Source organism: Amblyomma maculatum, chromosome 6 (genome assembly GCF_055883805.1).
Source record: "Amblyomma maculatum isolate TAMU_Amacu chromosome 6, ASM5588380v1, whole genome shotgun sequence".
In the NCBI taxonomy this organism is placed as follows: Eukaryota; Metazoa; Arthropoda; class Arachnida; order Ixodida; family Ixodidae; genus Amblyomma; species Amblyomma maculatum.
Window position 1 is genome coordinate 18,037,183 of NC_139349.1, and position 17,605 is coordinate 18,054,787.

At 44.4% G+C, this 17,605-nt stretch overlaps 2 pseudogenes; one reads left to right on the top strand and one right to left on the bottom strand.

Annotated features, from left to right (window-relative positions):
* The first annotated feature begins 2,691 nt into the window (after positions 1–2,691).
* LOC146185177 (uncharacterized) lies at positions 2,692–3,537 on the top strand (annotated as a pseudogene).
* Positions 3,538–5,829: 2,292 nt separating this feature from the next.
* Positions 5,830–17,605, bottom strand: part of LOC146185178 (uncharacterized) — a 30,400-nt pseudogene continuing 18,624 nt past the window's right edge.

Here is a 17,605-nt window from a genome sequence, read left to right on the forward strand (position 1 = left end):
AGTTATAACCACTGACAAGGTTGAGAACACTTGCTCAAAGGCCTTGCCGAAGCATCGTCTTACGGACTGAGGCTTCTCTCGCGAGCTTTGTTCTTTGTGCTTCGTGCTTCGAACATCTCGCCTTCCTGCTTTCTCGCTACTAAATTAATTTTCAGGAGTTACAAATGCGAAGAGGCGAGTTAGTGGGCATCGCATGATGAAAGCTCGCAAGGAACAAAGGCATGTTTTTCCATCTCACGGTGGGTAGCACCACTCTCGATTAATTCTTAATTACAGAAAATAGCAAAATAATGCTTCTGATACAGTATTTATTATATTTTATTGTGTGGGCCGGCTTGCACGATAAAGTCCGAGCTAAGTCCAGACTTTAAGGGTGTCTTTAGAAAGACCAAGCTTATTTAAGACGGCTCGTGTTCCGAACGTCGAACGCTTCGGGTTCATGTTCACCAGGGTGGCTTCTCAGAACGGCCTCAGCAACCACTTGGGGCATTTTTCCTCGTAACACAATCTTAAGCCGCAAAAAAGCAATGGCACGGATTTTACACAACGCAAAATTGACGTAATGTGTACATCTTACAGCAGGGACCGTGCCAGCGCATCCCTGTATTTTCCTAATTTTTCTACTTAGACACCTGGCGTCCTTGTGTCTTAACCAAGACAGCACTAGAGTCGTAATCATACAAGCGACTTATTCAAGTCAGGACGGAAGCCCAGTTTTTACTCCAGTCTTAAGCGGCCATGCTAGTGGCCTATTCTTTAGACTCCAGTTAAGTGTGGACTTAGCTAAGACAGTCTTAAGATTGTTTTGTGCAAGCGGGCTGGACTGGAGACCATGTTAGGTTCACATTCACATTCCCCTCCGCCCATCTTCACTAGCAGATATAATGCCACGCCAATCTGTGCGGTAGATGGCGGCAACACAATAGAATCTATTGAAAATAACCAATTATGCACGAAGTGTGTGATGATATGTTCGAAATACCCAGTTGACTCGTTTTGGCGGTCGTCGCTGCATGTAGGCCCATGGTAAACGATGCGCGCATTATTGATCCTACGCGTGCGTGTACATGGAGCTCAGCTTGCTCAGCCTTCGCGACTTTTGAGTAGGTTCGAAGAAACGTTTGTCCATGCTTATATGCCACCTCTCCAAAATAAAGCATATCGGCATCTTCACACCCGATCGCGCATAGCGAGCCCAGCTGTCACTGCCACAGGCTGAAAACAAGCGACGTCACGTGCGTCAACAGACATATATAGGCAGTATGCATTCTCTCCGTTCCACTTGGTACTTACAAATGAACAATCTCGCGTTCTGCCGCCCAAATATGTTCGTGATATATGCAAGCCATCACTAGCATTTTCACAGTCTGCGATCCTACACCGACTTCTGGATCGGGTACCTACGCAGCCGGTACAACACGCATGTCAAGAAGGTAATCTTTACCTGCACACAAAGCAAATGGGTGTTGATCATTACTTCTTCTTTTTACATACTTTTTACACAGCGCTCGTTCATTCGAGGCTCGTCTGAGCCGATGAAACGGCGCCTGCGAGCTGACATGGACCAGTGAACTTCGATACACGGGAAAATATTACATGCAACTCATGTTAACGTGCCACACAGTGAATTGCGCAACAGGTACATAAGTTAGAGATATGTCGCAGGAATACAAAAGGTACTCTAAAGTAGAATTCCTCGCACACCCAAAATACGGGCAGGAACCTCGGTCGTGCCCCATTACGGGCCGTGGGTAGATATTGGAAGAAGCAGTGGACAAAGCTGCCCACCACGCCACTTGTAGATGTTCATACGTGTGAGCTTGTATGCATGGCTTGCACTGACGTCAGTGGAAGGGGATTCTGGGATAAGCGTCTGCAATCCTTATGAACTGCCCGCCATCTCCCGCTCTCACGCTGTAGTTGCAAGGCGTGTTGTCACTATGGTCACGCGTGCGATATTAGATTGCTCTAACCGTAGTGATACCCGTGGGCGGAAACAACCAATGAATAAACACTTCTTTTCAGTACCTAAGGTCGTGAAGCATCAGTGCGAGCGCACGAAGGAGCTGAGCATGAAGCGATGCGCGTTTTAGCTGGCATGCATTACCCGTGCAAACTTCGACAGTGAGAACCGCAACCTGCGAGTCTACGGCGCGTACTCCATTAAGAGTAAATAACTTTCGAGTGTTGACAGTGCAGCAATTGCGAAACAGTGAAATACCAGCCTTGTAACTAAATTTAGGTTTTGCGTTTTTAGGGAAACCGGCCAAGTTGTTGGATGAGACTGACCCCGACTGGGCACTGTCGCTTCTCCTGGGGTACAGTGCGAAACATACAGATTCGGCGCGACATCAGCGCAACGAGAAACAACGCACCGAGAAGCGCAAAGCCGACGCCGAAAAACGGGAAGCCGAAGCCCAAAAACGGCGTGCAGAAGCCGACGCGGTGGTGAGAGCGACCGAGCCGTGTGCCGATGAGCCCTTATCTCCGCACCCGATTGAAGAGACGGAAGCTAACGAAAGGCATACAGGTCAGTCAGCACTTCGCATTCGGGAACTGTAGATCGGCGCCCTTTTCGACTTGTAGAACGCTTCCTAAGGGCGTTGTAGCGTTTCCGTGGATAGCAAAATGATCGCGTAATTTTTAAATCTTGGACATGGTTTCATTACAAGTGCTGCAGTGCAGACAGATATGAATATGGAGGACATCCGGCTGCTGGAGCAACAGTGCATCTCACTGAATGAGCGCCTTTATGCCGTCCTTTGAGACAAAAAGAAGCTTGAGGTAACAGAAAGTGTACCAAGGCATTGTGAAAGAAAGGTCAGCCTTTACGCAGGGACGGCCAACTTCACTGTACTCTTGGCAGTGTTTGAACTTCTGGAGAGTAGTATATCCCACGGCATGAATAACATTCTGTCAAAGTTTCAGAAATTCATCCTAGCAATGATGAAAATCCTTAACAACACTGATCTTACGTTCCGCTTCAACGTTTCTGAAGCAACAGTATTACGCATTATCGACAAGTGACTGCATGGTGCATATTACCGGCTTGAATCTCAAATAACGTGGCCAGAGAGCAGGGCACTTCAGCGTACTATGCCACAAGCCTTTTTTTATTCATTTGGGTCTAATGACGCGGTCATTATCGACTGCTTTGAGGTAAAGATAGAAAGGCCGTCATCTCTTCTTTGGAGATTCAAAACTTGGTCACCGTACAAAGGAAGCAACACAGCAAAATATCTGATTAGAATTTCACCACAGGGTGTTGTTACATATATTTCTGAAGGTTGGAGAGGCCGGGCCAGTGATAAGCACATCACAGAGCACTGCGGCTTATTAGACAATTTGGCCCCCGTTGTTCTGGCAGACAGGGGATTAAGCATAGAGGGTAGTGTTGGGTTTTATTGCGCACCTCTTCATGTTCCCGCATACACAAAAGAAACAAAAAACGCTATCCCCCGAGGATGTGGAACAAGCACGAAAGCTTGCAAACGTCACGATCCATGTGGAGCGGGTTACTGGACTTATCAGAAATAAGTTCGTGTTTTTGAAGTCCACCATACCCATTAACTACGTGGCTTGTCGCGAGGGGGACGAAGTGACGCCACTAGACAAAACCGTGACTGTGTGTTATGCACTGTGCAACTTGTACCCCCTATTGTCGCAGCAATAAATGATCTGTCTGAAGAAAATATGCTAACAACAAAGAAAGACTGATTCCAAGTAACTCTATGCACCACTGGGTGTACCCAGTAATTGGTTTAGTTTATGAATTCTAACGTTAGAAAGCGGCTCAGGCTATGAGAGACGCTGTAGTAGCTTGAGGGCTCCGAACATTTCGACAGCCTGGTGTTCTTTAAAGTTCACTGAAATTGAACACACGTGTGCCGTGCTTTTCGCCTCCACAAAAAGGGGCCCCCGGGGCCGGGATTCGATCCCACATCCTTGGGTACAGTAGTCGAGCGCCTTAACCACAGCGCCGCTGCTTTTTTTCTTTATTGACTAATTTATTATCAGATTTTACACACAAAGAATATTACTTCACACACACACACACACACACACACACACACACACACACACACACACACACACACACACACACACACACACACACACACACACACACACACACACACACACACACACACACACACACACACACACACACACACACACACACACACACACACACACACACACACACACACACACACACACACACACACACACACACACACACACACACACACACACACACACACACACGCACGCACACACACACGCACACACACAAACACACACACACACACACACACACACACACCAGAGCGAATATTACACGACAAATACACAACATAGGTTAAAACCACGCGATTTGGGCTGCGAGATCCGTTACAAATCAGGTGTGCGTGCAGTGTGATACTGGTTTCAAGTTACTGCATGTGCAGAGAACACACAACTACAGAGAAGAATCTCAGCAATGCAGGTCTTTAGTGAAAAATGGCATCTTTAAATAATGTAGGAAGTAATGTGTGCTAACTGACAATTAGTATTTAGATAGGAGAAATTTAATAGTTTTAGCATGTTGCACCCATTAAAGAAATGTTTGAACACATTGTCGGGCAGCTGTTTGATTACTTTTTATCTGGTCTTATATTCATTGATATCCGTATTGTCACTGTGCAACTCATTATATTTCACATGAGTGTATGGCAGTTGTCACTCATACATATCGGTAAAAAGAGCATTGCATTGCCAGATGGTGGAGCATTTCAAGGGACATAATGTAAGAGAGGAACCTTGCTGGGACATGTATGAGACAGTGGTTGTGTGTGAGTGCACGGGTGACTTTTGGCAATGCTTTGTTCATTGCTTTGTTGTTCAGTGCTTGTTCAATGCTTTGTTGCAACGCTTTGTTGGCTTTGCTCAATCTGAAATTCTGTTCACTTCTTGAGTTGTGTATCATTGTTTTTTCATATGCACTTCTCTTCATTTACTCAAACTTCATAGCAGAAGAAAGTGCTCTTTATGCAATAAATATGTAAACTTGTTTTCATTTACTGCTTTAGTTTCAATGGTTGACATTTTGTATCACAACCGAAACTGCACGGCTGGGAAGGAGCTTAGGGATGAGTGGTGAACTCTTGTAGATGGCCCTTTGAGAGACTTACAGAGGCTTTGAATTGTAGTCTTACGCCTAAACATGTGGCAGATTTTGCAAATAAAGAGACTCAAAAACTAAAATAAAAGCTAAGCAATTTTCGTCTCTTACCTACGTCAAGATGTTACAGAATCATCTATAGTGCAGCAGCTTGTTATGCTTTCAGAGCCTCCAAGCATTGGGCTACTTAATAATCTTTTGCAGTTATTGCAGCATGAAAAGAGGCTCAGGCATAGAGTATAAAACTTTTTGTTTGTGCACAGGCCTTCTCGGGGTCATTCAAACTCTTGCAGTAGCAACAAACGGCACGAATGCAGTTTAGTCTTGCTATCTAGGGGCTAGCAAGTGCAGGCATCATGCATGGTGCTGCACTCTTTAGGAGCAGGAGCACTACAGAAACATGTCTTCGACATGTTGGGACAATTTGTAGTTTAGCTTCTTTAGAGAGCCGTCATAAAGCACTAGAAATGCAGTAGACAGTAATTCAGAATTTCACAACGCTTTATTTTGCGCCCATATACCAACTCTCTTTGGCTCTCATTGCCAACTGTTGCTGGCTTCTTTGGTGGCTTACAGTCTTGCTGGGCACTACGGAAAACAGTTCCAATGATGCAGGTACAGTGCGAGCAGCTGTGTTGACATTGCTAGCTGTAGAAACGTTCATGTCATGCATTCTCTTCTGCATATTTAGATTCTCGGCAAAACGAGTGCTTGGTGTTAGGTGCTCTCTTCAAGGCAACGTAAGAAAAAGGAAATCATTTATATTGATATGAGCTGCTATCGCAGGCGATCAGTTTTCCCGTCTCCGGACCCCGACAAAAACAGTACGCGTCTTCGCTGGCGGCCTCACCTGTCCATTTCAGCTGTCTTGTGTAATAATGGCTAAACAGTTCGGGAAGGATGACACTGGCAAAGAACTTTTTAGCAGTAGCCTTCATGCTACTGCAAAACGCATCATCTTTCTTGACTTTTTTATGTAAAATTTGTTCAGTGTCTAGAGAACAAAGTAGCTGTAGTTCACTTAGCACACTGTTTTTTGAGTCTGCACCTGATAGTAGTATGCGTGGCGCCTTCGCAGCTGCATGATTTCATTATTGGTGCAGAGGCACGAGTTGGAAGCTGCGAGCTCTGCCAGTTGTTCTGCGTTCCACACAAAGTATGGAAATGTAAATTCCACAAACCCTTACCACAACAAGTTCAGGAAAAGAGAGTGTCTGGTGTGGCCCCAGCATAAGGGTACTGAGTGCTTAGGTGAAGACCAGACTTCGAACATCGGTAACCTTCATGCTTTTCTTGTTGGCTAGCTTGAAATGCTTTAAAAGCATCTCGCTCGTGTGAAAATCCCCATGTCACCGCAGGTGGTTTTACCGAGCGTTTTACCGAGGGTTTTTCAGGATAGCATGCCCCCTTCAGCAGGGCTTTGCTGGCCTTTTGAACACTTGTACAACATACACTTTTCATTACGGGGGCATTCGCAACCTGCTCGATGAAAAAACCAATCTCTTGGTCTGCTTTTGTCTCCTATACCTACATCGACGGATTTGACAGTTTCCTCGCTAACTGTGAATGTTGACATGAAATTGTTGGCTTTTGAAAGAAGAGTTTCCAGGTCATCTGCCGAATGCATATTTGAGTATAGGTCTCTGACATGAGTAACTGTTTTCTGAACTGGTTCTTTAAAGCTTTCACGATGGTCATAGAGCAGAGAAATATTGCAGGCACAACGCCCGTACTGTCGAATGCTTGATAAAACTCCTCAAGCTCAACTTGTGATGTTGGTGAGATGTCGTTTCGTTGCTTTGGTAGTTTTGTTTCTGTTGATTCCTTTCTTGTTGCCTCATCAAAGAGACAGTCCTTCTCATTCGATGAAGTGAAGTCTATATTCTTCAGTCTTTTGTACCCAACCCTCTCAACATAGGGTGGCAGCCAGGTACTCTCTTTTTGTGTGCAGGTGGTCGACTTGTTTATCCGTGCACCTGTTTCAATTGCGATAAGGCATGCACAAACATTTGAGCTTCTCTCCAGCTCCTGCTATTCACTTACAGTGTCCAGTCATTATGATGCCGCTCTATTTACATAGCACCCACACTTAAGAAGGGCAGTCCTTCAACCTTTAAGAGTGGTTCATCTGCAAAAAGTGCACATACAGAAGATTAGCCATCTGATTCCCGGTAAAAGAAAGCCTGTTTTTACTACTTAACATATGTACTAGTGCTTTCTTTCAAAACATTGATGTATGCATTTCCTCGCGCAGTATGGACGCTTTCTCCCCATCATAGAAATAGCAGTCCTTTTACACTACACTCTTCTCAACGAGCTCGCTGTCCTGCAAACTGCGTGTTAGCATACAGACAGGTTTAAAAAAATAATACTAGTACTGATAACGGCACTATCAGTGATAGTGACTTGAAACTAATTATTATGATATCGCATCTGAGGTTTAACACGCTATATATGGGTTGTGGTAGAGTCCGTAACGACAGGCTCGATTACTTTCAATCCCCGCAGGTCCTTCAACGTGCACTGACATCGCACAGGAGACGGGCGCTTTTTTTCGTTTCGCCTCCATCAAAGCGTGGCCGTCGCAACCGAGACTGATTCCGCAACCAGTTGAAAGCTCTCAAAAGCAAAATCACTCCGCACTTACCTCACCAAGTAGGAGTACTTGGTCTTCCCGAGTTTAATCGCCGACAAACTCTTCACCCAGCCACTAGTGAAGTAGTTGTGGGGCTCTGTAGATACTTGTAGGCTTTCATCTGATTCAAGGATAGAAAGCTGGTGGAGAACACCATGTAGTTGAGGATGTCGCCATGATTGATATCTGGCAACAGGCTAGCATCGGTGCTCGTGCTTATTCCCGGACGCAACGTGTAGGGATCGACGTCCTCGCACAGCTGAATATTTTCCTCACACCGTACACGTGCAGCCCACTTGAAATGACTGTTCACTCGCAAAATGCGGGCATTTTGAAGTAGCAGGCGAAAATGAGTCAGCCACAACACGGAGAAAATTACTGCTTCGCGGATTCAGGCCGCGCCAGCGCTCGCATTGAGGCCGCGCGTGCGTCAGACAACAGGCAAGTGGTTCGCAAACGGTCGCAAGCATGGCGGCAGTGGGAGACGACCCGCGAAGCTGACGTCATGTGCAAGCTATCTATTGCATCCGCTAGTGGATTAAAGCACACAGTCATACACATGCGAAAGATCCTTTAAAGGCCGACCTAACCAGGGGAAATACGTTTTGGCGCCATCCTGCGTATTTGTAGCCACAGCCTGAAAACCTAGTGATGGGATTCGTCCAACGTACACTGAAGAAAAATATGCTCAGGTCTTTCGAAAGTACCTTTAGTTACGGACAATATTATTTGGACCTACCTGCTACCTCATATTGATACTTTCTTTATGCTGGTTTTATGATTCATGAATGGTTAATATATTTTCTCCTCCTTGAGCATTATACTGCAGAATGTCGATCTATTCCCGTTCATTCATCACTTCGTATACTTCTTAAAAAAAAAAAAAAAACTTCATTTTGAAATTTTCCTACACAGACGTCTTTGAATACAACCGTGTTCTCTTCCGGAATTTTGCATGCGCGTCGCGTAATTTTCTTTTCGAGGTTTGTATGTGCATTTTTTTTTTGTTTTTTTAGATTTTTTTTACTCTTTTTTGGAAATGGCTGTCGTGCCTGAAGGCAGACAGTTGCCAGCAACTATCTCATCTATGACACGTTGTTTTTATCTGTTCCTCCTTAGTGTGTGGAAGCAGTCGGCTACCACCAGTGGTTACTCACAAATAAGGCTAATTCCAAATCAGTTCTCAAACATTTTGTCCCAAGGAACCCCAACAGCCTTCTTTATGTGACCTGATTTTGTCATGTTCAGAACACTACGGAGGCTGTCTGGTCCGAACCATCTCGTAGACCCCTACTGCTGATTCCATCGTTGGCCGAGAATGCTGTCTCTGAATGTCACTGCTGCTGACAGTGGGATGTTGAGGTTACAGTGACCAAACAGTTCCGACTGATATAAATTTTGAACTTCAAGTTTCACAGCCACATATCACTCGCTTTCCAGATAAAATATTTAAAAAGTAGATTTCGTGCTGTACAATAGCTTGCAAAACGATGAATTTTATCTGCTTGATAATTGTCTAGATTGGTGGTTTTTGGTACTGATCTCATTTATCTCCCGCTTTTTTCCGCGGCAGCTTGTGGTGGAAACCAAATTTCTATTTCCTTGGACTAGGTCGTACACTCCACGCACTGCTGAACGCATCTCCCCGCCAACGATATATGTATCTTGGGAGCTCGGTTAGAAAAACAGCCGTTACGGCTCATTGACGCAACGGGATCCCTCTGTGGGAGCAATCTAAGCGCCAAAGCGCTCCTCCCGCTGTGTGCGCGAGCGCGCTTTTATGGCCGATAGGCGATATGCAGCCAAGGATCAATATATCGCGGCCGAGTTCCCCTCGTATAACTGACTATGCGGCGAGTTTCAGATAGCGGCCGCCGCACGTGGCGCTCGCAGCTCGACTTGTAGGCTTGCATCAGACAAGCACGAGTTTCTCTGCTCGTGTTTAGCGTCACAAACCCCGCCTTTTTTACGAGGCGCCTGAAAACCGCGCGCCTGACAACTAACTTGATGCTTCGGTTGCTGAAAGTAACGGCCAGCTTAACTTTAAGAGACTGTGCATTTAATGCAAGCTGCAAAGGAAAGTTCACTGGTATCTGGACTGGTTATACCAGAGTCACAATCGCAGCCACGGACAAGCAGGAGAGCTAAAAGATATGTCAGAGGAAAAAACTAAAACAAAAGGTGCACCTGCCAGCAACCGCGTGTGCAGAAGCAACGACGACGGCGTCTTCAGCAACAATTGCTATAATACATCCATTGTGTTGCATCAAGTCAACTTGAATGACGCTACCATGGTTATGGTTATGGGTGTGGGTATGGTTACGGTATCATAACGACTGTACTGATGGCCGTTTTTAATGCAAAGGTAGGCAAAAACAGGTACGGCATTGGCTCTAGGAATAGCAGGGAGGAGTTAATAGTTGAGTATGCAGACTACAATAACTTCAGAATCACGAATACCTCCTTCAGCAAACGAAATAACCGGAAGTGGGCGTGAAAATTCCTAACGGGGAAACTACAAAAGAAATTGATCTCATAGTGTGTTCTAACCCTGGCATTGTGCAGCGAAATACAGAGGTGATCGGAAAGGTGCGATGCACTGACCACAGGTAAAGTCTCGAGTTAGTCTAGATTTGAAGAGGAAACGAAACAAATTAGCGAGCAAGAACTCCATCGACGATTTAGTGGTGAAAGGGAAGATCAATAAATTCAGAACCTCGCTGAAGAGCACATACTCATCTTTAACAGACGTAAGACAACCTTAGTGCAGCATGGCTAAAAAAAAAGCGCGAACTGAAAACAAGGACGGAGAAAGAACGACAGGGACAGGCGCTAACTCGCGACTAAGGTTTATTCAAGAAAATGCATGTGAATAAATAGGCACACAATTAAAGAAAACAAAACACAAAAAAAAAAAACACGCGGCGACAATCTTCATCTAACACCATCGAGAAGAACCAAAGGTGTTTTAGATTATCTTTAAAGCCCAATTGATGCGAAATTCAAATATTAAACCGCATCACTTGGGCTTGAAAAATAATATGAAACACATTTGGTTCTACTCGTGGGTGTCAGATGAAGATATCCGCCACGTGTGTTTTTTTGTGTGTTTTGTTTTGTTCAATTGCGCACCTATTTATTCACATGCCTTTTCTCGAATAAACCTTAAATGCGAGTTAGCTGTCCTTTCTCCGTCCTTGTTTCCAGTTCGCGCTTTTTTCGGTCAAGAATATAAACCAACTTGCCGATTTTTCTGCTCTTCTTAGTGCAGCGGTGCTGAACAATACCTTCAGATATGTCATTATTGAGTGCGCGGTAGACGTAGATAGTAGGATAGTTAGAGAGAGCACGGGTAAATTATCTAAGCAGACGAAATATTTTATTATTATGAGACACTAACATATGAAAGCCTCCAACCCAACAGACAGGATACAACTGTTAGTGCTATCAAAGGTAATCAATATATGCTAAGTGTCCGACGTAAGTAACTATAACATGGCGAAAATCAAGCATGCTCTAGAAAATAGGAGTAGCCCTAAAGTGATAAATAGGAAACTGGGCACAGACAAAAATCGGGTGTATACGCTAAGGAGGAAGGAGGGCAATGTCATCATTAATATCGACCGATAGTCAAAGTAGCCGAGGAGATCTCACTCACCCATACTGTTGCCCAAGTTTAGATTGGAAGCAGTGAAGAGCAGTCAGACGTTCCGCCAGTTACGAAGGACGAGATTAACAAAGCTTTAGAAGCTATAACAAGAGAAACAATAATATTCAGCGGTTTACTGGAAATTAAAGGCGCAGTGTCATCACTCTTTTTCTTCTGTGGACAGCTGAAACCGCGTCGTAAAGCAAGGGCGGAAGGTTAAAGTGAAAACGGAAAGAGATAAAGAGGCGCGTAGTGGTAGGTTCCGGACTAATTTCGATCATCTGGGGATCTTCAACGCACTCCGACATCGTACGGCACACGGACGCCTCTTCGTTTCGCCTCCATCAAAACGCAGCCGCCGGCGGTTGGGATCGAAACCAGGTAGTCGGGAAGAGTAGTCAAGAATCTTAATCACTGCACCACCGCAGCGGGGCGGAAGAGCAGCAGGGAGGAACAGGTAACTACAGATTTTCTGAAGGACTTGAGAGATTTATTGCTCGAAAAACGGGCCCCCCTGTATACGCTATGCCTGGTGACATCGATGGTATCGGAATCATGGAAGAACGCTAACATCATGTTAATAATCGGGGCATTAGATCAACCAAAGAAACAAGCAGGATTTTTTGAAGAATACTCTACTATCGATCTTGATAATAATATATTTTAAAATATATTATCAAAATAATATTGTCAATATATTATTGTCAATACTGATATATATATATATATATATATATATATATATATATATATATATATATATATATATATATATATATATATATATATATATTATCAACATATTATCAACTAGGTGATAGAAAAATTGTCCGAATATAGCCTGTCCTTGTACTTACCATTCACTGATCGGCTGGGACGTCACACATATCTGAATAAAAGGCATGCACGACAATCAGGGCCGAGTTTGCCCTCAACATACATGGTGTGCGTCTCTCTAGGCTGGGAAACGCTCCTGGGAAACGATCCTGGTACGGATTTTTATAAGATCATTTGACTCAATCGAAACATCGGCCCTTATGCAGACATTGCGAAAACAGGTTGTATATGAGCCGTATGTGAAAGAATTGGAAGATATCTACAGTGGCTTCACACCAACCATAGTCCTGCATAAAAAAGTAATAAAATTTCCATAAAGAAATGAGTTAGGCAAGGAGACACGATCGCCTCGGTATTCTTCACAGCATATTTAGAGTAAGTATTCGGGGACTTGGAATTGGAGCAGTTAGGGATAATAGTAGATGAAGAATACCTTAGTAATTTTCGATTCGCTAATGACATTGCCTTGCCAAGTAACTCGGGGGATGAGCTGTAAAGAAACATTGATGACCTAGACAAGAAAAGCAGGAAGTTAGGCTTGAAAACCATAATGCAGAAGACTAAAGTAATGTTCAACAGCCTCGGGAAGGAACAGCAGTTTACGTTGGGTAGCGAAGCACTGGAAGTAGTAGGCCAATATATATACTTAGAATATTGATAGTAACCGCTGATCCGGACAGGGAAAGGGAAGTAACTAGGAGAATCAGATTGGGATAAAGCGCATTTGGCAAGTACTCGCAGATTATGTCTAGCAGCCTGCCGGCATCCTTCAAGAGGAAAGTATATAATAGTTGCATCTTACCTGTACTCACCTATGTGACAAACGTGGAGGATATGGAAAATGGTTCTACTTACGTTGAGGACAACGCTAGAGATATGCAACGAAAAATGGTGGGGGAGACAACAAGTGTGCACAGTGGGTCAGGGAAATAACACAAGTGAAGGTGATTCTAGTGGAATCAAGGGAAGAGGTGGGCATAGGCAGGGCATGTAGTGCGATGTCAAGACAACTGACGGTCGGCAAGTGCAACAAATTCGATTCCGACGGAAAAAAAGTGTAGCACGGGCCGGAAGAATGTCGGGCAGGCGGATAAGGGAAAGTTCGCAGGAGACAAGTGGATGCAGCTAGCACATGCAGGACCGCGTTAATTGGAGCAATATGAGATAAGCCTTCGCACCGAGATGATCTGGCTGTTGATGATGATGACTGTGGTTATAGCAAAGTAACGATGCCCTGTTAGGCCCTGAGCTATGCGGCGTTTTCAGTTCCATCAAGCAAGTTCTTTCATGACGAGCAGATTCCTTTTTCTTTTTTCAGATTTTTTTTCGTTCAAAATTGTTCCTATATAGTAAAGATCAAATCCGAGAGCTATTATGCGGGCATTGAAAAGGCACTGTCTTGACACAGATCGTAATTTTAGCGTCAAATGATATACCTACAAGATACCTACACGTAAACGAACAATATTAGGTTCATTATAAGATCAACTTAGTTTTAAAAAAAACCTTCACGGAACGGTTTTAGTGTGTTGTAAATGAAAATAAAGTGCTGGTGATTCAGTCTATTCTTGTAAAAAAAAAAAAAAAAAAAAAACTTCTTTTTTACATTTAAATTGACTTATCCAGGTTTCATTGCCAATGCGCACTGAATTCCTCATTGACTAGCATTAGTTCATATAGAACACTTCGGCTGGAGGCGGATTCGTTTTGTTTTCTGACCCACTAAGCTTGTAATCCAAATCACGACGAGATCTTGAGGTCTGCCAAAGCTGGAGGTGGATATATTCAAGACAAACTAAATATGGAACTGAATCTAGCTATCAAAAAAACAAATTGTCACGCTCGATAATTTATTCGTAAAAAATCCGAAAACTAGGCCCTTATGATATCCCAGAAACGAAAGCCACACGTCGTTCGCGTTGCATGTCATATTTTTCTGTCATGTGAAGGTTCGGCTGACGCACACACGGCACCAACGCAAATACCCAGGCCCACTAGCCAATAGCGACCTGTCGCGTTGATCACATTGGTCCTTTGAAGCCATAGAGGCACAAGAAGATAAGGCAAAAAAAAAGAAAAGTATGGAAGTTAACGCACTTTATGTCACTTCCACTGCTGCCACAGCTGTCAAACGCAGGAAGCATAGTCCCTGCTTTGCAGAGCTCAGGGCAGGGCCGGCATTCAGCAGGCGCGGTAGCAAGCGGGAAGGCAGGCGGGTGGGAGACCGCTCCGGTGAGAGGAACGTTGTAGTGGGTCACTTTATGGGAAGCTCGACCAGGGCGTGAGGAGTCACAAGCATGGCGTAGGGGGCCCGGTAGGCTCTTTGGGGAGGACGCTCCAAATCACCGGACGAGCTTCGAATTGCCTCATCCCCACGACCACTGCTCCGGGGCGTGAAAGCGTGGCGCGCAGGGAGCGGTTGCACCCAGACCTGTCCCTGCGCTGACAGGAATTGGAAAAGAGGAGGCTGGACTGGACTCCCCGCTCTTTTTTCTCGCATTTTTCTCAATTGATATATGTACAATGTTTCCCGCGCCGGAGCTATGCATCCCTCGAGAGGTCTGTGTACTGAGAAATGGTCTGAGCTTTCTTTTTTACTTTCTTCAATCTCGATCGTGCCATCGCCATTGCCAGTCCTGGTGATCCTGTCAATAACAGAGGTGACTCACTGAAATGCATTTCTGCCTGGAAAAATAAAAATCAGCAAATCATTGCGCGACAATGTGGCCCTGATGAAGCCAGGACGCGCCGTTAATGACACTCGAGAAACGTGGAAATTAGTAAATCACGAACGTGTAAGAGACAAAATCGAGGAATCCTAAAATTACCCAATCAAGTGTTGAATATAAACGAACGATGTACTTAACAGCGGTTCCTCTTATGAATATTGCTAGTTTCTGCCATTGTTTTGTCGCGTTATAGAGCTTAACTCCCAAAGAAAGGAGAAAACCATGCCTTCACCTCCTTGCCGAGGCTGCTTCTGCAACGTGAGAGAGGAGTAAGCAAGACCAAATCACCGGTATACTACTTTTATATTATAAAAGAAAACATGGCGATCAAGCAAAGACGACGCGGCTATGGTCTTGTCCCAATGGACAAGCACTTCGCCTTTCAGGACGCGCACTGAAACAGACTGCGTATGGCTGGGGCGGGCTTAGTTTGTCTTATTGGCTTCGAGGAATTTTTAGAAAGCGAATTTCATGTCGGGAACATGTCTTACCTGAGCAAGTATCTCGTACCAAGCTGTCGCTGCAAAAGGGAAACTGCACCGTCGAGCGGCACACGCATTAAAGAAAAATGAAAAAGAAAAAAAAAAAAAAAACAAAAAACAAGCAACTTTCAAAACTTATTAATGGAACAAAAAACTTGGGTCACGATTTTATCTTGGTTAATCAATAGTACCCAATCAATAGGATCAATATAAACTTAAAGCAAGTTTACAAAAAACATTCAGCACTCAGTCGTATTTGAACAAATCTATTTTATAATGCTGTAAGCAGAGAGCCTTAGCAAAATTGAGGCACAGAAGCAGTCGCAAAGAGTGGTGGATGTGTATAAAATAAACTTTGGTACAAGCACCTCGCTATCACGTGTCGCCTGAATGGGCTGTGTTCATGTGTTTCCTGACCAATGATCCTGCCAACAATGCGCCGCCTGTAATCCACTGGTGCAAAGAGGCATAATAGGACTAGGGCGCTGTGACGAGATCATTGAATTCACTCGAGATATAGCATAAGAAAAAAAGTTGGAGGATTTGTAGCATAAGAGCAGTAACCTAAAGATAGAAGTTTTGGACGCAAGGCTGGTATGGAGGAAATGTCTGTGCAATTTGTTTTAACAATGAGCAGATTCCAAGACACGACCTTAGAAATTCAGACTCTAATTACAAAAATGAGACAAAACAAATCAATCATGAAGTCACCAGCAGTAATCCAGTTTCAAAGTGGAAGCTCGTATTAATCCGTTTTGTTACACGCGCACCCTGGCATCAAAGGAAGGTGAAAGACGTCAAGCTCGGAAAGGAGGTTTTTCTCTCCTTTTTTCCTCGCTTTTGTACCAAATGTGCCATTATGAATTCCAAGTGCAGTTTAGGTAAACACCTCTACCATATCCTGGGCTCTTCATCCAAGCCTGAGCTTATCATAAAACAGAATTGCTATTTAGTTGTGCGCATTACCGCGCTATAGAATGCAAGACACGATACTCTTCGGCTTTGTCTTGAGCGCGCGTGGTAGGCGAGCGATGCAAGGCCTGACGCAAGTTCAAACACAGCGCGTTAGAGAACCGGGCTCTCCTTGAATGCGCTCTTCGATCACAGGAGGAGCTAGCGTCCAACGTACGCGAAGTGCGTTTGTGGAGCTGCTGGCGCTGCGGCGCGCACTTCGCTAGAAAGGAGTGGAGTCCACTATGCCCTCTAAGGGTTTGCTTGCCTCGATGTGTGTCAGGGTTGCTACCGCCTTACCCAATAACAACTAGAGTTCCTCGAAATGGCCGGGTTGTTCCCCGTTATGCTGCAAGGTCCAAGAGCAGCTAAAGCAAATTACTCCGAATAAAACAAAAAAAACGGCAAGCAACAACAAAAGGGAGGGCAGAATCAAGGGCGGATACTTAAGCATGTTCCCCAAGCTTTAGATTCCCCAAAATGCGAAGGGATAATGAACGGTGAAGAGAAATAGGCAAACTACGAGCGCTTACAAAACAGCTTATGCGGTTAATTGCAACGCGTTCGATAAATGAAGACTTTGGAAAGCAAAAAAAAAAGAAAACTGTCCTAAAAACACTAAGATGATCAGCAGCCCTTACGTATATATCATTCTTCTTCGTGTGATGGTAGAATAAATGCCTAGTTCAACAGCTTGCTCTCGACTTGACCATATATGTATCTAGCCAGCCGTGTTTTCTAATCCCAATAAGCAAAAATGGAGGTTTTTTGTCTCTGTTTTTTTCTTAAATACAGCTTTGCTGAGGTGGAGAGAGTCATTGAAGCTAAAATCGAAACCTTTAAGGCCGTCTGGGCAGCTCGACACAGCGCATTGTCATGTTTGCAGAGACATGTGTCAGATAGCCAGCTCCCTTGTTATAGGAAGCTTCGGTCATAAGGTAAAGTTTACTGCTTTGCGCTAAAACCAACAGCGTCACAACTCACTCCACATTCGTTAGGCAATGAGCCTTTTGGGAGACATAGGACAAGACGGTAGGATAGTGCGATTTGTACTCAAGCTTTTTTTATAGCGAATAATCATTAGCTGCCAGCAAAAAATTCGTTGTCCTTCATGACAGCTTCTAACGGTCACTGAAATGACGTCATGCGGTTTCTGAA